This window comes from Manis javanica, chromosome 10 (genome assembly GCF_040802235.1).
Source record: "Manis javanica isolate MJ-LG chromosome 10, MJ_LKY, whole genome shotgun sequence".
NCBI classification, from domain to species: Eukaryota; Metazoa; Chordata; class Mammalia; order Pholidota; family Manidae; genus Manis; species Manis javanica.
Window position 1 is genome coordinate 61,171,673 of NC_133165.1, and position 19,705 is coordinate 61,191,377.

General features: G+C 37.2%; 1 long non-coding RNA gene across 1 annotated transcript in view; it reads right to left on the reverse strand.

The window, feature by feature from the left end:
- Positions 1-7,286: 7,286 nt before the first annotated feature.
- Positions 7,287-19,705, reverse strand: part of LOC140843742 (uncharacterized) — a 29,436-nt gene continuing 17,017 nt past the window's right edge. Inside the window, exons 2-3 of the long non-coding RNA XR_012121756.1 lie at positions 8,310-8,383; positions 7,287-7,702 (exon numbers count right to left, since the gene is read on the reverse strand). This is a non-coding gene — a long non-coding RNA (uncharacterized lncRNA). The remainder of the gene's footprint in view (positions 7,703-8,309; positions 8,384-19,705) is intronic.

The following is a 19,705-nucleotide window of genomic DNA, read 5'->3' on the forward strand; positions in this document are numbered from 1 at the left end:
GTTTATTAACATCCCACTTTGAGTAATTTTGGCTTCCTTATCAATGGGAACCCTAGCCCTAACTCTTAATTTTGCTGCCTCTGAACCAAAATTTTTGAGATAACCAGTCAAGAGCAGTTATAAGATAAAACTTGCTCTTATATCTTGACAGCATCCACCCCAGAATTGCCCTTGATTCCCTAATTTCCTTCCAAAATCATTCACCACAGGCCCAAACCTTGTAAGAAGTGCCTCTCAAGTGTTTCTTACTAAGACACCTAAAATTCCCTGGCCTATAGTCTCCCTTAGTGCATCAAGTTATTAAACATAACAAAGAAATCAATTTATGAATACTGGTGTGTGCCTACTGGTCTTCGGCTGGTGATTTCATTCTGCCTATCTAATCTTGGAAATTTAGCAGCCCCTTTAGTATCTTACCTCCTAAAGCTCCTCTTACCTACAAGGATTTTGTCCTAGATGATGTACCCTCTGTGCAAAGGTTTCTAGTGAATGTAATTGTTTTCATCTCCTCATATGTCTAGAAACATATTTATGATCCTTACAGACAAGAAGCTTGGACAATTTCCCTCAACCTTCTGCCCAGCTGCCCTCCACCCCTGCCCATCATCCAAGTACAACCCATAGTAATGGACCTGAGAGGGAAATGGTTCAGTGGACCACACACTCATTCCAAAAGGTAAGAGTAACTCAGGGGAGACTGCAGTTTCACAGGAGCATGATTGCGCTAGATTTTCTGTTGGCAGTTCTTCCAAGTTCTCTTAGTATTGGAAACCGAGAAACTATAATTCTTAGAACACCTTGACAACTGTGTTCCTCATTAGATTTTGCTAATAAAAGGTACACATGTTAAATTCAGATGGAAAAAGAGAGTCTGAGCCAACATTATTTTTCTGGCATTGGCAGATAGACATGGTGCTTTGGCAGAGAGTGGAGGTGACGTTTTGAACTGGCCTCAGGCATTCTCCTATAAATGACCTGCTTCAAGGCTCCAACACCTGAAATTGTTATTGGTTGTTTTCTACAATTTCAGCAACCTTATGATTTTCTGGTAGCTGGTGGAAGTTTTCCATGACCTTTGCTCCTTTAGCACTTGCAATTATTTTGAAAGCACCTACTGCCCTGTATTAAATCACATCTTGACTGAAATCCCAGAGTGGTTCTGTTTTTCTGACCCAAGTTTTTTGACTGAACAAACAAATAAGGTCCATGCAAACAAATCCTGGATATGCTCCTACCTTGCTTTGTAATCCAGAGACAGTCCCTTCAACTTCTCAGTTTTTTGTTTATAAAATGGAAGGGAGCTATGCAGAGGTTCGACTAGATGTCATCCAAGGCCCACTGGAGTGCTAACATTTGTTGCTTCCATATTCTACTTTTTCTTGCTGCACATTTTGGTCAATATTTAAGAGTGTGACACCATGCAGAGGCACCTAAGTCCAACATGGCAACAATAAATACAATCTTGCCCATTCTTAGCTCTTACTCAAAGCAGTTTGGAAAACCTCAGAAGCCAGAAGTCCACCTCATCTGACAGAAGGAAAGTCGATGTATGATACAAAATGGAATCCATAAGTACTAGAATAGAGGCATTTTAATGTCCACTTTATTGTTTTTAGTTTTTAGTTTTAATTTTAGAAAGTTATATTACATACAAGTTTTATTTGTTTTCAAAATCTCTACCTAAGAGGTTCTGAACTTAACATTGTACTAATACTGTTAGATATTAAATGAGTTGTATCTGGCTAGCTACTGCCAACTAAAAGAGTGTAGAGCTATAGGAAGGTACTGGATAAAATTTTCTAAAAATAATGAAAAAATGAGGAAACTTTCTAGGTTAACAGAGCCACTTTTCAGGATATTTGTGCTCTTGATGAAATTTCACTACCATAGGTGAATTTCTTCTTATTAATTGGTCCTTTGTTTGAAAATATATGTTTGATCCCAGTGGAATTCATCACTGATTTGCTTGCTGAGTAAAGGCTGAAAAACCACTGTATAATAGAGTGACTGTGGGAAGATAATGGCCTCTCAGCTAAGCTTCTGGAAGAATGCTAGCTGTAAGTTTAACAGGGGTGTCAACATTTTATACTAATTAAGAGAAGGAGTTTATCCTAACCTCATATTCAAATAGTGTTATAAGGGAGTGTACCTGGACATGAGGCTGAAGTGTTAGAAAGTAAAGGGATCCCCCAGAGGTCCTTGTCCTTTGATGTAGTCAAACAAGTGTCTCAACAACAATCAGACAAGAAAAAGAGACAAAAGGCATCCAAATTGGTAAGGAAGGAGTTAAAATGTCACTATTTGCAGATGACATGATACTATACATAGACAACCCTAAAGGCTCCACCAAAAAACTATCAGAACCAATAACCAAATTCACCAAAAGTGCAGGATACAAAATTAAAACACAGAAATCTGTTGTATTCCTATATACTAATAACCAACCAGCAGAAAGAGAAATCAGGAAAACAATTTCGTTTACAATTGCATCAAAAAGAATAAAATACCTAGGAATAAACCTAACCAAGGAGGTGAAAGACCTGTACTCTAAAAACTATAAGACACTCATGAGAGAAATTAGAGAACACAACAATAAGTAGAAATCTATCCCATGCTCATGGATAGGAAGAATTAATATTGTCAAAATGGCCATTCTGCCCAAAGCAATTTACAGATTCAATGCAATCCCTATCAAAATAACAACAGCATTTTTCAATGAACTAGAACAAATAGTTCTAAAATTCAGATGGAACCAGAAAAGACTCCAAAAAGTCAAACAATAAATATAATTTATTGTAGAGAAAGAAGAACAAAACTAGAGTATTGTGTTCCCTGACTTCAAGCTCTACTACAAAGTTACTGTAATCAAAACATCTTGGTACTGGCATAAGAACAGACCCACAGATCAATGGAATGGAATAGAGAGCCCAGATATAAATCCATGCATATATAGTCAATTAATATACAGTAAAGTAGCCATGAATAAACAAAGGGGAAAAGAGTCTTTTCAAAAACTGGTGTTGGGAAAACTGGACACCTACATGCAAGAGAATGAAACTGGATTACTGTCCAACTCCATACACAAAAGTAAACTCAAAATGGATTAAAGGCCTGAATGTAAGACATGAAACCATAGAACTCTTAGAAGAAAACATATGCAAAAATCTCTTGAACATAATCATGAGCAATTTTGTCCTGGACACATCTCCTCAGGTAGGAGAAACAATATAAAAAATGAACAAGTGGGACTCCATCAAACTAAAAAGCTTCTGTACAGCAAAGAACACCATCAACAGAACAAAAAGGACACATGAGAGAAGATATTCATAAACAATTTATCCCATAAGGAGTAACATCCAAAATATATAAAGAACTCATATGCCTCAACACCAAAAAAATATATAACCTGATTAAAAAATGGGCAGAGGACCTGGACAAACTTTTTTCCAAAGAAGAACTGGAGCAACAGGCCATGGTAAGATGTTCCACATTGCTAATGATCAGAGAAATGCAAATCAAAACCACAATGAAATACCACCTCACACCAGTCAGAATGGCAATTATTGAAAAGACAAGAAATAGTAAGTGTTGGCAAGGTTGTGGAGAAATGGGAACCCTGCTGGTGGGAATTTTAATTGGTGCAGCCACTGTGGAAAGCAGTATGGAGATTCCTCAAGAAACTAAAAATAGAAATACCACAGAACCTATTAATTCCAAAGAAAACTAAATCCCTGATTCAAAAGACATATGCAACCCTGTTTATCTCTGTATTTACAAAAACCAAGATACAGAAGCAACCTAAGTGTCCATCAATAGATGAATGGATAAAGAAGTTGTGGTACATATACACATTGGAATATTATTCAGCCATAAAGAAAGAAATCTTGGTATTTGCAACAACATGGATGGAACTAGAGGGTATTGTGCTAAGTGAAATAAGCCAGCTGGAGAAAGACAAATACCACATGATTTCACTTATATGTGGAATCTAAAAACAAAATGAATAAAATAGAAGTAGACTCATAGATCCTGGGAAGTGGCTGGTGGTTTCCATGGGAGAGGGGATGGGGTGCATAGGTGGAGAGGGTAAGAGGGATAAAGAGGCACAATTCCCAATCATTAAATAAGTTGGGCACAAGGATGGTAGTACAACATGGAGAAGTTAACCAATGATTCTCTAACATCTTCTATATTGACAGATAGTAACTGTGCTAGTTGGGGTGAGGATTTAATCATATAGGTAACTGTTGAATCACTGAGTTCTATACTTGAGACCAATATAAGATTGTATATCAACTATTCTTCAGTTAAAATTAAAGTGTCTCAAACCTGAATACTGAAACCCCAATGGATGTGAGAAGGCTTCCCAAAAGGTTTGTGGCCATGGGTAGTTTTAAGGTAAACCAATTCTAGATTTTTAAATTCTAAGTATACTTTTTCCTACAGCTGATGTGCTTGAGAATCCTCCTCTGATTGAAGAGCAAAGCAATTAGATTCTCCTTTCCTACCTACATTCTCATAATTGCCATCTTTCCTCTATATAGAAGACTTCTCACCAAAGGGACACTTGGAAATAGTGATGTCAGTGTTGAGAAAAGGAATGACAGTAAAAGTTAAGTAACAAATATTATTGTGAGCCATAGGATTTTTCTCTAAACAAAATCAAAGTGGTGAGATGAAAGATTGTTTAAAAATATTTTTGTTAGTAGTTTAATATATGAGATTAAATAAAAATCAAATTTTTAAAAATTTGAATGACAATATACATGAACTTGCTCATTCCCATCTACTTGAATAAAGTTTCTCAATACTTACAAAATGAAATATTGCAATAGAATTGATGCTGAACCCTGTTTTATTTGAGTAATAATTACTATCCAAAAAATACATAAACCTTTGAGAGAGCATGTTTACCTAGTTAAGGGACATATTTTGTTAAATTTTTACTATCGTTAATAATTATTTAAATGTGTGCTGCATTTATTTTATGATCAATTTGTACTAAAAATAATTATAATTATAATCTAACTCAGAAAAATTTTATAAAGTCTAATGATATTTGACCTCAATTTCATAATATACAAATATATGCTTTATATATATTATTATATATGTAACTATTTATTATATATGTAAATATTTATAATATATAGTATATTGTATACATATCATATACAATTTAGTGGAGTATGGTAAAGTAATTAATAATAAGAGTTTCAAACATACAACATCTTAAATGAAATTCTTGGTGGAAGTTAAATGGAAATGTATGTTCAAGGAGAAAAAGGAGCAATATAAAATTTGTTATAGCAGAAGTCTTTCACGTATTTTTAAAACAGGTTTACAATCAGCATCCACTTATTTAGTTGTTTAGATTTCATTGGCTCCATTTAAAAGTGTGATGTAACAATTTCATTTTAAACTGTCAATATTTGTACTGCAAAGGGATTACATCCATTGCAATTATTTAAAGGTAGGGGTGACAACTTTGGCTACCAATTTAAAAATATGAGCAACTGCAGTTTTTCATAATTCTTTTAGGGAGAACACAAACCAAAATTTTTGATGAGTATCTGTGAATCTTGCCTATACCTGTCCAAAAGAGAAAGGTGGCTGCATATCAATTCAGAAGACAGAAATTTCCTTTCCAAATGTCAGCAGTCTTGATTATGGATTAATGCAGGCAAATATCTCTTTGCTGAGTTCCAGTGCATTTTTTCCTACCACAGCTTCTCTTTTTCTCAAGTTCATCTCTAGCTCAAACTTTCAGCTTACATTGCACTTCATCCTGTGTCACTGCCCTGCTTGGAACTCTGGACCACTGCTCTAGTTTTCATAGCATAACCCTTCTGTTGCCTGCATTCCCTACTCTGCTCAGATCACCCAATCCTCACCACAGTCTAGCTAGTCAAATCTCCAACATCTGCGCATCCGCCAGGTTGATTTGTCACACTCTAGTTTGACCTAGGCTTGCTCCAGGACTCTTGAGAGCTTCACACATGGCCTACATAAACTGTTGTGTTCTTGGGCCTGTGTACTGCATAAATTATTCTGCCCAAGATTCTGGCTCCATTCTCAATCCTAGTCCATGTGGTAAGTCTGGTTTTATCACTGTCAAAAGTACTTGGGCCTCGGGTTGGAAAAAGTGATTGACAGTAACTAGAGATGGATGAGAAAGGTACTGCTTTGTAAGTTCAACTCTTTGCTTTACATTCCATGTTTTAAAAATAGCCTTAAAACCGGCATTCCATGGTAGGGAGTCCCGTTCTGTCTTCTTTTTAAAGGGAGGACTTGCAGGAGGAACAGGGTCATCCAGGCTTCTGGCCAGTCAGTGAGATAAGTTCACATTTATTTTAGCTACCTAATAATCATGCCTGGACATCCCCACCTGTCTGATGAGAAGCAGCTCAGTCCCCCTCCGGTTTTCCTCTCTCTCTCGAATGCCTCTTGAAGCATCCTCAGGCCGAGGGTACTGGAGACTTGCTTTTGTGCCAAAGTCACATTATGTTTTGCTTCTTCTTTAGGACCACTTTATTGTACCTTCTCTGGTGTCTTCCCGGGGCTCTAGGAAGAGCCAGATTCTCTCTTGGCTGCTGGTACAACTATGGCACAAGAGGGGGTGGGGGTAGGTGAAAGGGACCAGCGCTTCTTTCTCCAAGTCCTCCCTGGTCCCTGGTGGCACTGCTTCCTGTCAGTGCATAGAAACAAAACAAAAGTAAAGTAAAAAATACCTAAGGCCCAAACTGTTAAGTAGGTACAAACCTATCACCTTAACAGAGGTAACACCCCTGGCAGCTGTGCTCCTAAATTTTAGCCAAAATACCTAAGAAGACACGAGCAACTTCTCAACCGAACTTACCAATATAAAGCATGGGTTTCAGAGTTAAATGGAACTGACATTAGGATTTTGCCCTGCTCCTGCTTTTTTCTTAGCTGAATAATCTTGGATAAGGAATTTACCATCTGCCTGCTTCTGTTTCTTTTTATGTAAAATAGGGATAATAAAATTATCTATCCTCATAAGCTTATTGTGAGAGTTCACAAAAATGATGAAGGGTTTAGCCCAATTCTAAAACTAATTACTAAAACTATTAGCATATGTGGTGCTATTATTAATGCACAAACAGCTGGAGTAGCAATAAATGTGGAACAGAAGAGCCCAGAAAATGTACTCTATATTTGCTATCTACCTGCACACATACTTAGCTGTGTTTGTTCTTGTAATTTCTGTCTCATGGATTCAACACAGCAGAAGAGGTTGCTATGGAAACATGTACATGTCACAATTCTTCTTTATTGGAATCAGTGTCCATAGAATTTGGATACTTCTTTTTAGATGTCAGTTGTCATTCCGCACCCCCCTCAGCATGCTTTCCAGAGCTGTGCAATTCCAGTCCACAGTGTGGCCAATGCTTCAAGTGAATGGGGACCCCATCAGCAGACCATTGCTTCCCTTCATATTAGTCAAACAGTTCTTCCTTCTGTTTCTGTGAATGGCAATCAACATTTTTGGGCAGCAGTCTGGCACTGCCAACAGAAGAATGGAAGTAGAGTATCAGGAAAAGCAACTTTGAGTCCTGGTAATGCCAGGCCTTCTTTCTCTTTTCTGTGGCAACCAGCACTACCTTCAGATGACACAGAGGGAGATCTTCTAGAGCTTTCAGGATTCAAGTGCATGGTTATTCTGCATTGCTTCTGTGCACTGTGGAAACAATTAAATGCACAATGTGCCAATATGTGATTGTAATGAAATTTCCATTACTTGGTGCCTGGATAATGTCTGTAGTTTCCCCTGAGCTTTTACTTTAGGGATTTTGGTCTAGTGAAACACAGCAGAAAATATTCAGAAGATGTGGATAAAAGTACATTTTCGAAAATTGTGTGGCCAGGGTCCAAGGACTGGACTAAACAAAGATGTCCAGAATGACCTTCATTTTCCCATTTTTTCCCAGTGTTTCTATATTCCTATAATCACATAGTGATTATACAATGTAAGTCATCGTGTTCCTTTAAGAGTATGTGTTTACTTTGGAGTCACATGGTTTGTTTGGAGAAGCACAAGAGATAAAGCTATCACATGAAAAGGATGTTAGAGTGTTGAACCAATAAATGAAAAATTACATAAATAATTTAATGGTGAACTTCTCAGCCATTTGGGATAATCACATGGTCAGACAGAAAACAAGTCTCTGCTGTTTTGATTTGGCTTGGTGTGGAGAAGACAAGCAAGTACTAATATACGAATGTGACAAGCAGTGATATCTCAGTATTACTGATGTAAGAATGGGTTTATGTTTTCTTATGCTTACCTGCAGGCAAAGTGGTAGGAGCAGGGTATTCCTCACAAGCTGAGTGAAATAACTGCAACCAGAAGTTGTACAGCCTTGCAAATGGAAATATATTAAACAGGTTTAGGACTAGACAATTAAAATGCATTAAATTCACAGGGAAGTTTGAGTGTTGGAACATTCCAAGAGGAATTTTAGAGGACAAAACCTTGTAATTTTAACAAAAGTTACACTGAGGGCTAATGACTTTCAGATAATAGTGTTTTGAGATCAGTTCTGTGGGAAGTTGCTGAGGAATCAGTCAGTCCTAGTGTAGGAACAATAAGGTTTACATGTTTCCACAAAGAGCAGAGTACTGTGTATTACATTTGGATCATCATAATTACTGGTAAAGTTGTTTCACAGGTTCCATGTTGTAGAAAAATGAAGCAGCAGTTGGGCGTATGACTCAGCCAGCAGGCATCCCCTGAATGTCCACAGGGAACATGGTGCTAATCGGAGGAACACACCACAAAACCTCCCATTCCTAGAATTAAAAGGTGAGCTTTTGCTTAGCTAATGTACATGTGGTACATGTATTTGTGATATAGTTGGAGTGAAAAAAAATCATATTTCAAAGAGTACATGCCCCAGGATCCATTTTGTGGAGATAAAAAATGTATAGATGATAAAACAAAATATAAATTGAGGGTATCTCTGGGTAGTGAACATGTTAGTGAGTTTTTTCTTCTTTATATCTCGTGATTGTTTATTAATAAATGTATTCTTGTGCAACTTTAAAGACAGATTATTTTTGTTTATAGAAATGACAACCAAGTTGTTCTACAAACCTAGATGTAAGAATCTCATGACCCTGGATGACAATAAGAAATGCTAGCATAATTGATGGATAGGAGGCTGGAGACAGTAAGATTAAATTTGGAGCCAACACATCTGTGTTTAAATATCTGACAATTTCATTGTTTGTCATTCCTGTCTGAAAAAAGACAAAACTGTTCTGTTTACTTTCTCATTTTACTTAAAACTGAAAATAGTACTCACACAATAGACATTTTGATTAAAACATTGTCACTAGATGAAGCAAAAGAATAGATTATTGTAAGAAGTGTTTTTCCTGCCAGTGACACACAGCTAAGAATTTAAATAAAACAGATCTTGATAAATATCCCAAGAGTAGGTTGCCAAATATGAAGAAATGGCTTTAGAGATATTTTAATTCAAAAAATCGCTTGATGATGATTTCATTCATTCAATCAGCAAATATTTATTAGGCAACAAGGTAACCTATGGTAGGTGCTGGGGATAAAGCAGTAAATAAGACAGGCCAGGGTCCTAGTCTCCTAGAGCATTCATTCTAGTTACAGAGATGGACAATAAGCATAATGAATACCAGTATTTATGTAATGTATTACATATAAATGAAAGTTCTATAAAAGGGAAAGAGCAGGTCCCCTGCTAATGTTCATGAAGGGGACCACACAGAGTATCACTAACAACATTCCTGGGAGACATTAATCTGGGCCTTACAATGAGTAGGAATTGATTAAAGCAATCCCGGGGGTGGGAGGATGGAGAAAGACTTCGGAGAAGAGGGAACGTCAAATGCAAGATAGTCATTTAGGAGGACTGAGAAACTGGAAGAAGGCAAATAAAGCTGGAGTATGGTGTCGGAGGATATTGGCTGATTACATTGTGTTAATAAGTTAAGATATGATCCCAAGATCAATGGAAAGTTCTGTGGCGAGCAAATGAAGCCAGCTTAATTTTTGTTCGAATAATAGCTACATTAAAATTATTTTATCTCTTGATCAGCATTGGGACATAGAATTCCAGAAGTTTTAGAAAACATGTTTTTTAATAAGTAAGAAAAATAAGAGGCTTAAAATCTGTTAGTGGTGTGGTCTTATTTAACTAGTGTAACTATTTTACTAAGTCTGCATGTACAAAAACCAGTCTGCACTCTTTTATCAGACCTATCTACTTTGGAGCCCCCACTGTTTCTTGTTGACCAGAATTTCAGGATATGCTTCTGGAAGCTCGTCCTACGCCTCAATTTATCGAAGAACCTCAGGGGCATACCTCAGTCCACAGTGCATTAGTCTAGCTTCTAAAACTCCAAATGGATGGAGCCTGGGCTGGCCACTCATGCCACATGGTAGCACTGTTGAAGAAGGATCCTGCACCGTGAGAGGGCTCTGCTTTTATGGCGCCCCCGTGATGATTCAGGTCCCGGCCCAGGCTTCAGGGTGCCCATGCTGTGTGCCAGTACTATGATCATTATTATTACTGGAACTTTATTACTTACCATGGAACACTTCAAACATATACCAAATGTACCCTTAACCCAACTTCAGTAATTTTCAGCTCATTCAGGACAATCTTTTCATCTATTCTCTTCCCTACTTCCCTTGAAAAAGCAGGTGTGAAAATGGGAGAAAACTCTTGTCAAGTTGTGACATGTAGCCAAGTAGGTAAGAAACCCACCCGGGGTGAGACCTGATCAACTTTTAAAGGAGTTGTTAGTCTGCCCTCTTATTACAAAATATATTAAAGGTCTCTTTTGTCTAGTTTAGCTCCTGATGATGTGAGTGATACAGCTCCCATTTAATAAAAGACATTAAAAATGCATTCATATTATCTATAAATATTTACTAGTATTATCTCCCCATTCCTCAAATTCCAGTCCATGTTACTCCAAATTTTAAGTCTGGAACAAACTATTTCTACTCTAGAGAGAGAAAAACTTTGTTCTCCCATTCCTTTCTCAGGAATAGCTCCTCGATTTATTTCCTGCCCAGAATTAACTTCTCTGCATAGGAACAGTGGAATGATTCCCTGCAGGAGAGGCATTGCCTTCACCCATGGGCCTTCCAATATTCTGACATTTTGTCTATTTCCCAAAGTCTGGATTATCCGGTCATGCTCACTTTGTTCTAAGTGTATTTTATTGAACTGCTTTCCATTCAAACACCCTTGCTTAGGTTAAAGCACATAAATGAACCACTGCATTCTAATCCCTCTTACATATTCTGAATTGTTGAAACTTGACTGGTTTTCTTCTTCCTTCAGTTTGTTTCACTAACTGTTATAACATATGTTCACAATAAGCTTAGAGTAAGTTGGCTTGATTAAAATATTGCAGTTTAAATAAATTATAACCAAGAGACTTCATACTTGCATAGTATGGATTAAAAGCAAAAGTATATGCTTAAATAATGGAATTGTTATAATAGGTAGATAGATTTGTATTTTTTAAGAAATTAGGTGACATAGATTATTATTTGATATAGTAATTATTTAAATAATTAAAAGTTTTTTAAATCTAGGCTTTTTCTCTATTTGGTAATTGCTGTAAGTGCTTATTCCCAACTCTCCCTTTGGTGTAGCATCCTTAGGGAATTAATGAAACCAAGTTGCTGTGACCTCATTAAATTGAGTGTCGATATTTTCTAGTCACACAGTTTGTGAAAATTAATAAATAAGCAGAAAATATAATGATTAAAATTTGAATTTTAGAGTAGATACATGTTTTGGGGGGGAAGGGGATACTAGGAATAGGCTAAGGAAAAAAGTAATCTGGTGGACAGGAATACTGAAAAGCCAAGAGAAAGACAATTATTAATAGACCGTGGGAAGTAATAGGATTCACTCCGTACCACCTGCTCATACACACAAAGCCACAAATACCACTGTGTGTCTGTGTTCCCTGAAAGGGAACTGTGTTCCTGAAAGGGAAAGCCCACTCTGACTCAGTGGCTGATTGTGACTCTGGTGACGTACTAATTGCCTCAGCAGCCATTCTGCCTATGTGTCCCAAACTGGAGTCGAAGAGTAGAAGCTTTTCTACTTCCTTAATAAGTGGCACTCATTTCTTTCCTTTACTTTTTCTCTTTTTTCCCTTTTCCTTTAAAAAAAATTTTTTTGCTTTAAACAACACAAATTTATTATTTTACATTTACTAGTTCTGTAGATTAGAAGTTCAAAATGTGTCCAACTAGACTAAAATCTAGGTGTCAGCAGGGCTGCATCCCTCTCTGGAGACTTTAAGGGGAGAATCTATTTCCTCACCTTTTCTAGCTTCGAGAGGCCACCCATATTCTTTGGCTTCTTCAAAGCCAGCAATGGGGCCAAGTTTTCACGTGGACTCACTCTGACCTCCTCATCTACCTCCCTCTTTCACGTTTAACAACACTTATAATTGATTGTGGAAGGGAAGTAAGGTTACAAATGAAATTATGGTTATTAATCAGTTGACCTTAAAATAGGGAGATTATTCTGGATTGTTAACATTTCTTAAACAATAAAATGTTAAATATTGGAACCCCTCGAAACTAACCAAGTTCTCTAGCTTGAAAAGATAATTAAATACTTTAATAAGGCTTTCTCTTTCTGCTGCTCCTTCTGCACTAAGAATGAATAAAATTTTATGTCCAACAGAGGGTTAAATAGAAAGATTGTCAATGTTAAGAAATATGAGTTCCAGATTTATTGGAATATATTGTTCTACAGATTATCTGCTCTTGAAATATAGGAAGCTGAGTGCCTTTTAAGTTGATTGCCAAAATAAAATTCTCTCTGCACTTTGTGTATAGATGACACTGGAAATGTATTCTCTAAATAATGAACACACCAGAATTCAGGTTTTTTAAAATTAAATATCATTGATATACAATCTTACATTGATTTCAAGTATACAACACAGTGGTTCAACAGTTACCCATATTATTAAATCCTCACCCCTACTAGTGCAGTTACTATCTGTCAACATAGGAAGATGTTACTGAATCATAGACTATATTCCCCACGCTGTACTATTGTCCCCATGACAAACTTATATTATGATGGAGAACTTTGTGCCCTTTATCCCCCTCAACCTCCAACCACCCACCCAATCAGTCCTCCCCCTTTGGTAACTACCAGTCACTTCTCTGTGTGTGTGAGTCTACTGCTATTTTGTTCATTTTGTTTTGTTTTGTTTTTATATTCCACAAACAAGTGAAATCATATGGTATTGGTCTTTCTCTGCCTGGCTTATTTCACTGAGCATAATACCCTCTAGTTCTATCCATGTTGTTGCAAATAGGAGGATTTCTTTTTTGTATGGCTGGATAATATTCCATTGTGCATATGTACCACATCTTCTTTATCCATTAATCTACTGATGGGCATTTTAGTTACTTTCATATCTTGGCTATTGTAAATAATGAGAAAATAAATATAGGGGTGCATATGTATTTTCAGGTCAGAAATTTTGTTTTCTTCTGACAAATTCCTAGAGGTGGAATGACTTGGTCATATGACATTTCTATTTTTAGTTTTTTGAGGAAACTCCATATTGTTTTCCACAGTGGCTGGACCAATTTACTTTCCCACCAACAATGTAGAAGTGTTCCCTATTCTCCATATCCTCACCAACATATGTTTCTTGTCTTTTGGATAGTGGCCATGACTGGTGTGAAGTGATACCTCACTGTGGTTTTGACTGGCATTTCCCTGATGATTAGCGTTGCGGAGCATCTTTTCATGACTGTTGACCATGTGCATTTCTTCTTTGGAAAAATGTCTGTTTAGGCCTCTTTTAGTCAGATTTATTTGCTTTTTGTGATGTTGAGGCATATGAGTTCTTTCTTCCTTTTGTACTTTAACCCCTTATTGGATAAATCACTTACAAATATATTCTCCCATACTGTAGGTTGCCTTTTTGTTCTCTTAATGGTGTCCTTTGCTGTACAGAGCTTTTTAGTGTGATGGAGTCCCACTTGTTAATTTTTTATTTTGTTTCCCTTGCCTGAGGGTATGTGTCCAGGAAAAAATTGCTCATATTTATGTTCAAGAGATTTTTGTCTGTTTTCTTCTAAGAATTTTGTGGTTTTATGACTTGCATTTAGGTCTTTGACACATTTTGAGTTTACTTTTGCATATGGAGTTAGACAGTAATCATTCATTCTCTTGCGTGTAGCTGTCCAGTTTGGCCAACACCACTTTTGAAGAGGCTGTCTTTTCCCCATTATATATTCATGACTCCTTTATTGTATATTAATTGACCATATACAGCTAATGGTATATCTGGGTTCTCTATTCTGTTCCATTGATCTATGGGTCTGTTCTTGTGTCAGTACCACACTGTTTGAATTATTGTAGCTTTGCAGTGTAACTAGAAGTCAGCATAATACCTCCAGCTTTGTTCTTCTTTCTCAGGATTGCTTTGGTTTTTTGAGGTCTTTTGTGGTTCCATGTGAATTTTAGGATTATCTGCTCTAGTTCATTGAAATATGCCATTGGTATTTTGATAGGGATTACATTGAATATGTAAATTGCTTTGGGCAGAATGACCATTTTGACAATATTAATTATTCCTATCCATGAGCATGGGATAGGTTTCCACTTATTTGTGTTTTCTCTAGTTTCTCTCATGAGTGTCTTACAGTTTTTGAGTAAAGGTCTTTCACCTCCTTGGTTAGGTTTATTCCTAGGTATTTTATTCTTTTCGAAGCATTTGTGAATGGAATTGTTTTCCTGACTTCTCTTTCTACTAGTTCATTGTTAGTATATAGGAGTACAACTGATTTCTGTGTATTAATCCTGTATCCTACAACTTTGGTGAATCCAGTTATTGTTTCTAATAGTTTTTAGGTAGAGTCTTTAGAGTTTTCTATGTATAATATCATGTCATCTGCAAATAGTGACAGTTTAACTTCTTCCTTACCAATTTGGATGCCTTTTGTTTCTTTGTGTTGTCTTATTTCCATGTTTAAGACCTCTAGGATTATGTTGAATAAAAGTGGTGGAGGTGGAAATCCCTGTCTTGTCCCTGATCTTAGAGGGAAAAGCTTTCAGCTTTTTTCCATTGAGTATGATGTTAGCTGTGGGTTTGTCACATATGACCTTGATTATGCTGAGGTATGTACCCTCTTACCCATTTTGTTGAGGGTTTTTATCATGAATGGATGTTGAACTTTGTCAAATGCTTTTTCAGGATCTACTGAGATGATCTTACGTTTTTTACCTTTTTTGTTAATGTGGTGTATGATGTTGATGGATTTATGATTATTGTACCATCCTGCATCCCTGGAACAAATCCCACTTAGTCATGATGGATGATCCTTTTGATGTATTTTTGTATTTGGTTTCCTAATATTTTGTTGAGGATTTTTGCATCTATTTTCACCAGAGATATTGGTCTATAATTTTCTTTTTTCATTGTGTCTTTGGTTTCGGTATTAGAGTGATGCTGGCCTCATAGAATGAGTTTGGAAATATTCCTTCATCTTCTACTTTTTGGAATACTTTAAGAAGGATAAGTATTAGCTCTTCATTAAATGTTTGGTAGAATTCAGCTGTGAAGCCATTTGGTTCTGAACTTTTGTTTTTTGGGAGTTTTTTTATTATCAATTTGATTTCATTGCTGGTAATTAGTCTGTTTAGATTTTCTGTTTCTTCCAGGGCCAGTTTTAGAAATTTGTATTTTTCTGTAAAGTTGTCCATTTCTTCTAGGTTGTCCAATTTAGTGGCATATAATTTTTCATAGTATTCTCTAATAATTCTTTGTATTTCTGTGGTATCCATTGTGACGCTTCCTTTTTCAGCTCTGATTTTGTTTATTTGTGTCCTTTCTCTTTTTTCTTGATAAGTCTGGCTTAGTGGGTTTTTCTATTTTGTTTATTTTCTGACAGAACCAGCTCTTGGTTTCACTGATATTTTCCTATTGTTTTGTTATTTTCTATTTTATTTATTTCTGCTCTGATCTTTATTATGTCCCTCCTTTTACTAATTTTGGATTTCATTTGCTCTCTTTTTTCTAGTTTCTTTAATTGTAAGTTTGGACTGTTTAACGCAGCATATAGATGGGTCTTCTTTCTTTATTCATTCTGCAACTCTATGTCTTTTGATTGGTGCATTCAGTCCATTTATATTTAAGGTAATTATTGAGTGTTATGTACTTATTGCCATTTTATTAATTGTTTTTAGGTTGTTTTTGTAATTCCTCTCTGTTCCTTTCTTCCTCTCTTGTAATCTTCTCATTATTTGATGGTTTTCTTTAGTGTTGTGGTTGTATTTCTCTTTTTGAGTGTTTCGTGTATCTATTATAGGCATTAGGTTTGTAGTTTCCTTAAGGTTCATGGATAGCTTCCTAACCAAATAATAGTCTGTATTAAGTTGATGGTCACTCTACTTCAAACACAATCTAAAAGTACTTTTTTATTCTTCTTCCTCTTCCACACTTTATGTATTGGATGTCATAATCTTCATTTTTTGTATATCCCTTGACTGATTTTGTATGTAGTTGGTTTTACTACTTGTTTTGTTTTAATTTCAAACCTGCTTGGTAAGTAATTGACCTACACCTGTTCTGTGAGTTTATTGTCACTAATGAAAACTATTTAGGGTTAGGAACATTTCCATCTACAGAAGTCCCTTTAACATATTCTGTAATGCTGGTTTAGTTATAAATTCCTTCAGCCTTAGTTTATATGGGAAATTTAAAATCTCTCCTTCAATTTTGAATGATAATCTTGCTGGGTAGAGGAATCTTGGTTGAAGGTCTTTCTGTTTCAATACATTACATGTTTCATGCCACTCCCTTCTGTCCTGTGAAGTTTTTACTGAGAAGTCTTCTGATAACCTGATGGGATCTCCCTTATAAGTAATCTTTTTCTCTCACTGGCTGCTTTCAGTACCTTCTCCTTATCCTTAATTGTTGTTATTTTAATTATTTTATGTCTTAGTGTTGTCTTCCTGGGTTTCCTTTTGTTATGGGCTCTCTGCACTTCCAGGACCTGGGTGTCTATTTCCTTCCCCAAACTGGGGAAGCTTTCAGCAATTATTGAGACTTGCTACATTTCTGACTCTCTCTCCTCCTTCTGATACCCCTATTATGTGAATATGTTTTGTTTGGAGTTATCACACACAGCTCTCTTAGTAGCCTCTCATTTTTAGAGATTCTTTTTTCTCTCTGTTCCTCAGCTTAGTTGTTTTCTTGTTCATTGGTTGTGTCCTCTTCTTGCACCAATCTATTATTCATTCTCTCCATTGTATACTTCTTTTCAGTTACTGTATTCTTCAGCTCTGAGTGTCTCTCTTTCAATTCTTCTATCTCTTTTTTAAAGTCCTCCCTGAAATCATCAATACTTTACCCCAGATCAGTGAGCATATCTGTGACTGTTTTTTGAAATCTTCATGAATAAAATTGGTGATCTCCATTTCATCCAGCCCTCTTTCTGGTGTCTTATCCTGTAGTTTTGTTTGGAACATAGTCCTCTGTCTCATTTTGTCTGGGTTTCTGTGTTTCTTCCTTTGTATTGCATGCACCTGCTATACTTCCTGTTCTAGAGAATAGGCTTTAAGAAGAATGTGCCCTGTGGTGCCCAGAAGCTGAAGACCATTTACCCTTCAGTACCTGGTTCTCCTTTCCAGTGGAGTCTCATTGCTGTTGGTGGGCTATGGGTATGGCTGCCTTTCTGTCAGCCAGCAGTGGTCTATCTCAGTCTGCTATGTATGGCAGTTTGCCTCAGCTACTCTTTTATGAGCAGAGCAGCAGTGCTTCTGCTGAGATCACTGTGGGTGGGGCCCCCCTCTTACTGCCCTGAAATGATGGCAGTGCTGCTGGGCTAACAGGGTGGGCATGGCAGTTGTATAGCTCTGGGGTGGGTACACAGCGGTGGTTTGCAAGGGTGTATGGTCCTGCACCAGTAGCAGGTGGGAGGCGGTGGGGGCACTGGCAGGCATGTGGTCACATCCACAGGCTGCCATCAAGGAGGAAAGAATGTTTGCAGCTGGCTCTTGCAGGTACCTCCTCAGTTGATCTGATAGGACTGAAAAATCTGGTAAAACCCCACTCTGCCTGCCAGGTAGAAAAGTGTGACACTGCTAGGCTGAACAGGCTGGGTGGGCAGGCAGGCAGGCACACAGGGAAGTGACTCAGGTAGAGCCACCAGAGAGGGGGACGGAGCATTTGGGGCTCTGGAGGGCTGGGGAGGTGTTATACTCCTGCCCTTTCTTCTGCAGAAATAGCTTCATCCAAGGCTAGCCCTTCTGGCACCCTTCCCACTGATGGTAAATCTTTCAGACTGCTGCCTCTGTGTTGGGTCTCAGTGGACTAGTGGAATGTACCATCCTCCACAAGTGGCTGGAGTCTCAGCCTTCCAGAGTGCTCCAACTCTCCCTGGCATCCAGCCCAGCTAATCTCCAAAACCCAATGCAATGTGGACTCATGTTCCCAGAGCAGATTTCCATGGCCAGGTGTGCAGAGTTCCTGCTCTGTTCTTCTTCTTCCCACTTGTGGGTTGGAATGGGGGAAGGGCTTGGGTCCTGCCTGATCACAGCTCTGCCATTTTATCCTTCCCAGTGTGTTCTTCTTTTCTTCACCAGGTACTGTAGGTGGTCTGTTCTGCAGTCTTCAGGTCATTTTCAAGGTGAGTTGTATTTGCTGTAGTTGCTTCCTTGGTGTGTGTGTGGAGGGGAGTGGAGGTTTCTGCCTTGCCTTCCTACTCGCCATTTTCTCCCCGTGGATCCAGAATTCAAGTTTTGAAAAATACTTGTTTTAATATCCAACATAGACTTCATAATTTTCCAAATTTAGACGTAACAGAGGTAGTGCCTCAAGTCTATTTGCCGGCAGTGGATATTTCATACTTAATTTTTTAAAATATTCCAGAGAATACTTGTTAATAGGTTACATGGGAGATGTACTATGATATAGACTTTACAGACAAATTTTCTTGCTCACTTTTTTGTGTTCCCTTGGTATCTTAGCACAAAACTCACAAAGTTTCAATAAGCAAGTGAATATTGAAGACCATAGACTGGTATTACATCAACTAGAAACAGTGCTATAATTTGTGGCGTATAAAAATAATTGCATTTTCAGTTAACTGAGGAAGTTCATTCACCAGCAGCTATCATTTTCTTTCTGCCTACTTTTGAATTCATATACAGCCTGGCGCATATGGGATTCATTAGTGCAGAATCTGATGAGACACAGAATGCAAGTGGATTTCTTACTGAAGTCTAAAATTAAAGAGAGAAGAATGCCCTAATTTCCCAGAGGGTCCATGAACTCCAAAACTGTAATTTAGCATTTCTGAAAGTTATGTGAAACAGAGCATCAAATACTGCTTGAGGCATAAAAAAGCTAACCTCGATGAATCAGTCCATTGGCATGGGTTTATCCACTAAGTACTTGAAAATTTGTCTTACAAATTGTATATTTTAAAATGTGAAATAATTACAGGGTGTTATATGTTAAATAAACTGTCAGTGACCGCACTTGGAATTTCCCACTGACAAGATGTCTGTAGAAAGCTATGTTTTCTGTTCTGAATTTCTAGTCAGTAAGTGGCAAAATCTACTGACTTAGTGAGCATGGCCACAGTATGCAGATAGTCATTAATAATGAGTGCTAAATGGTGACCCAGATA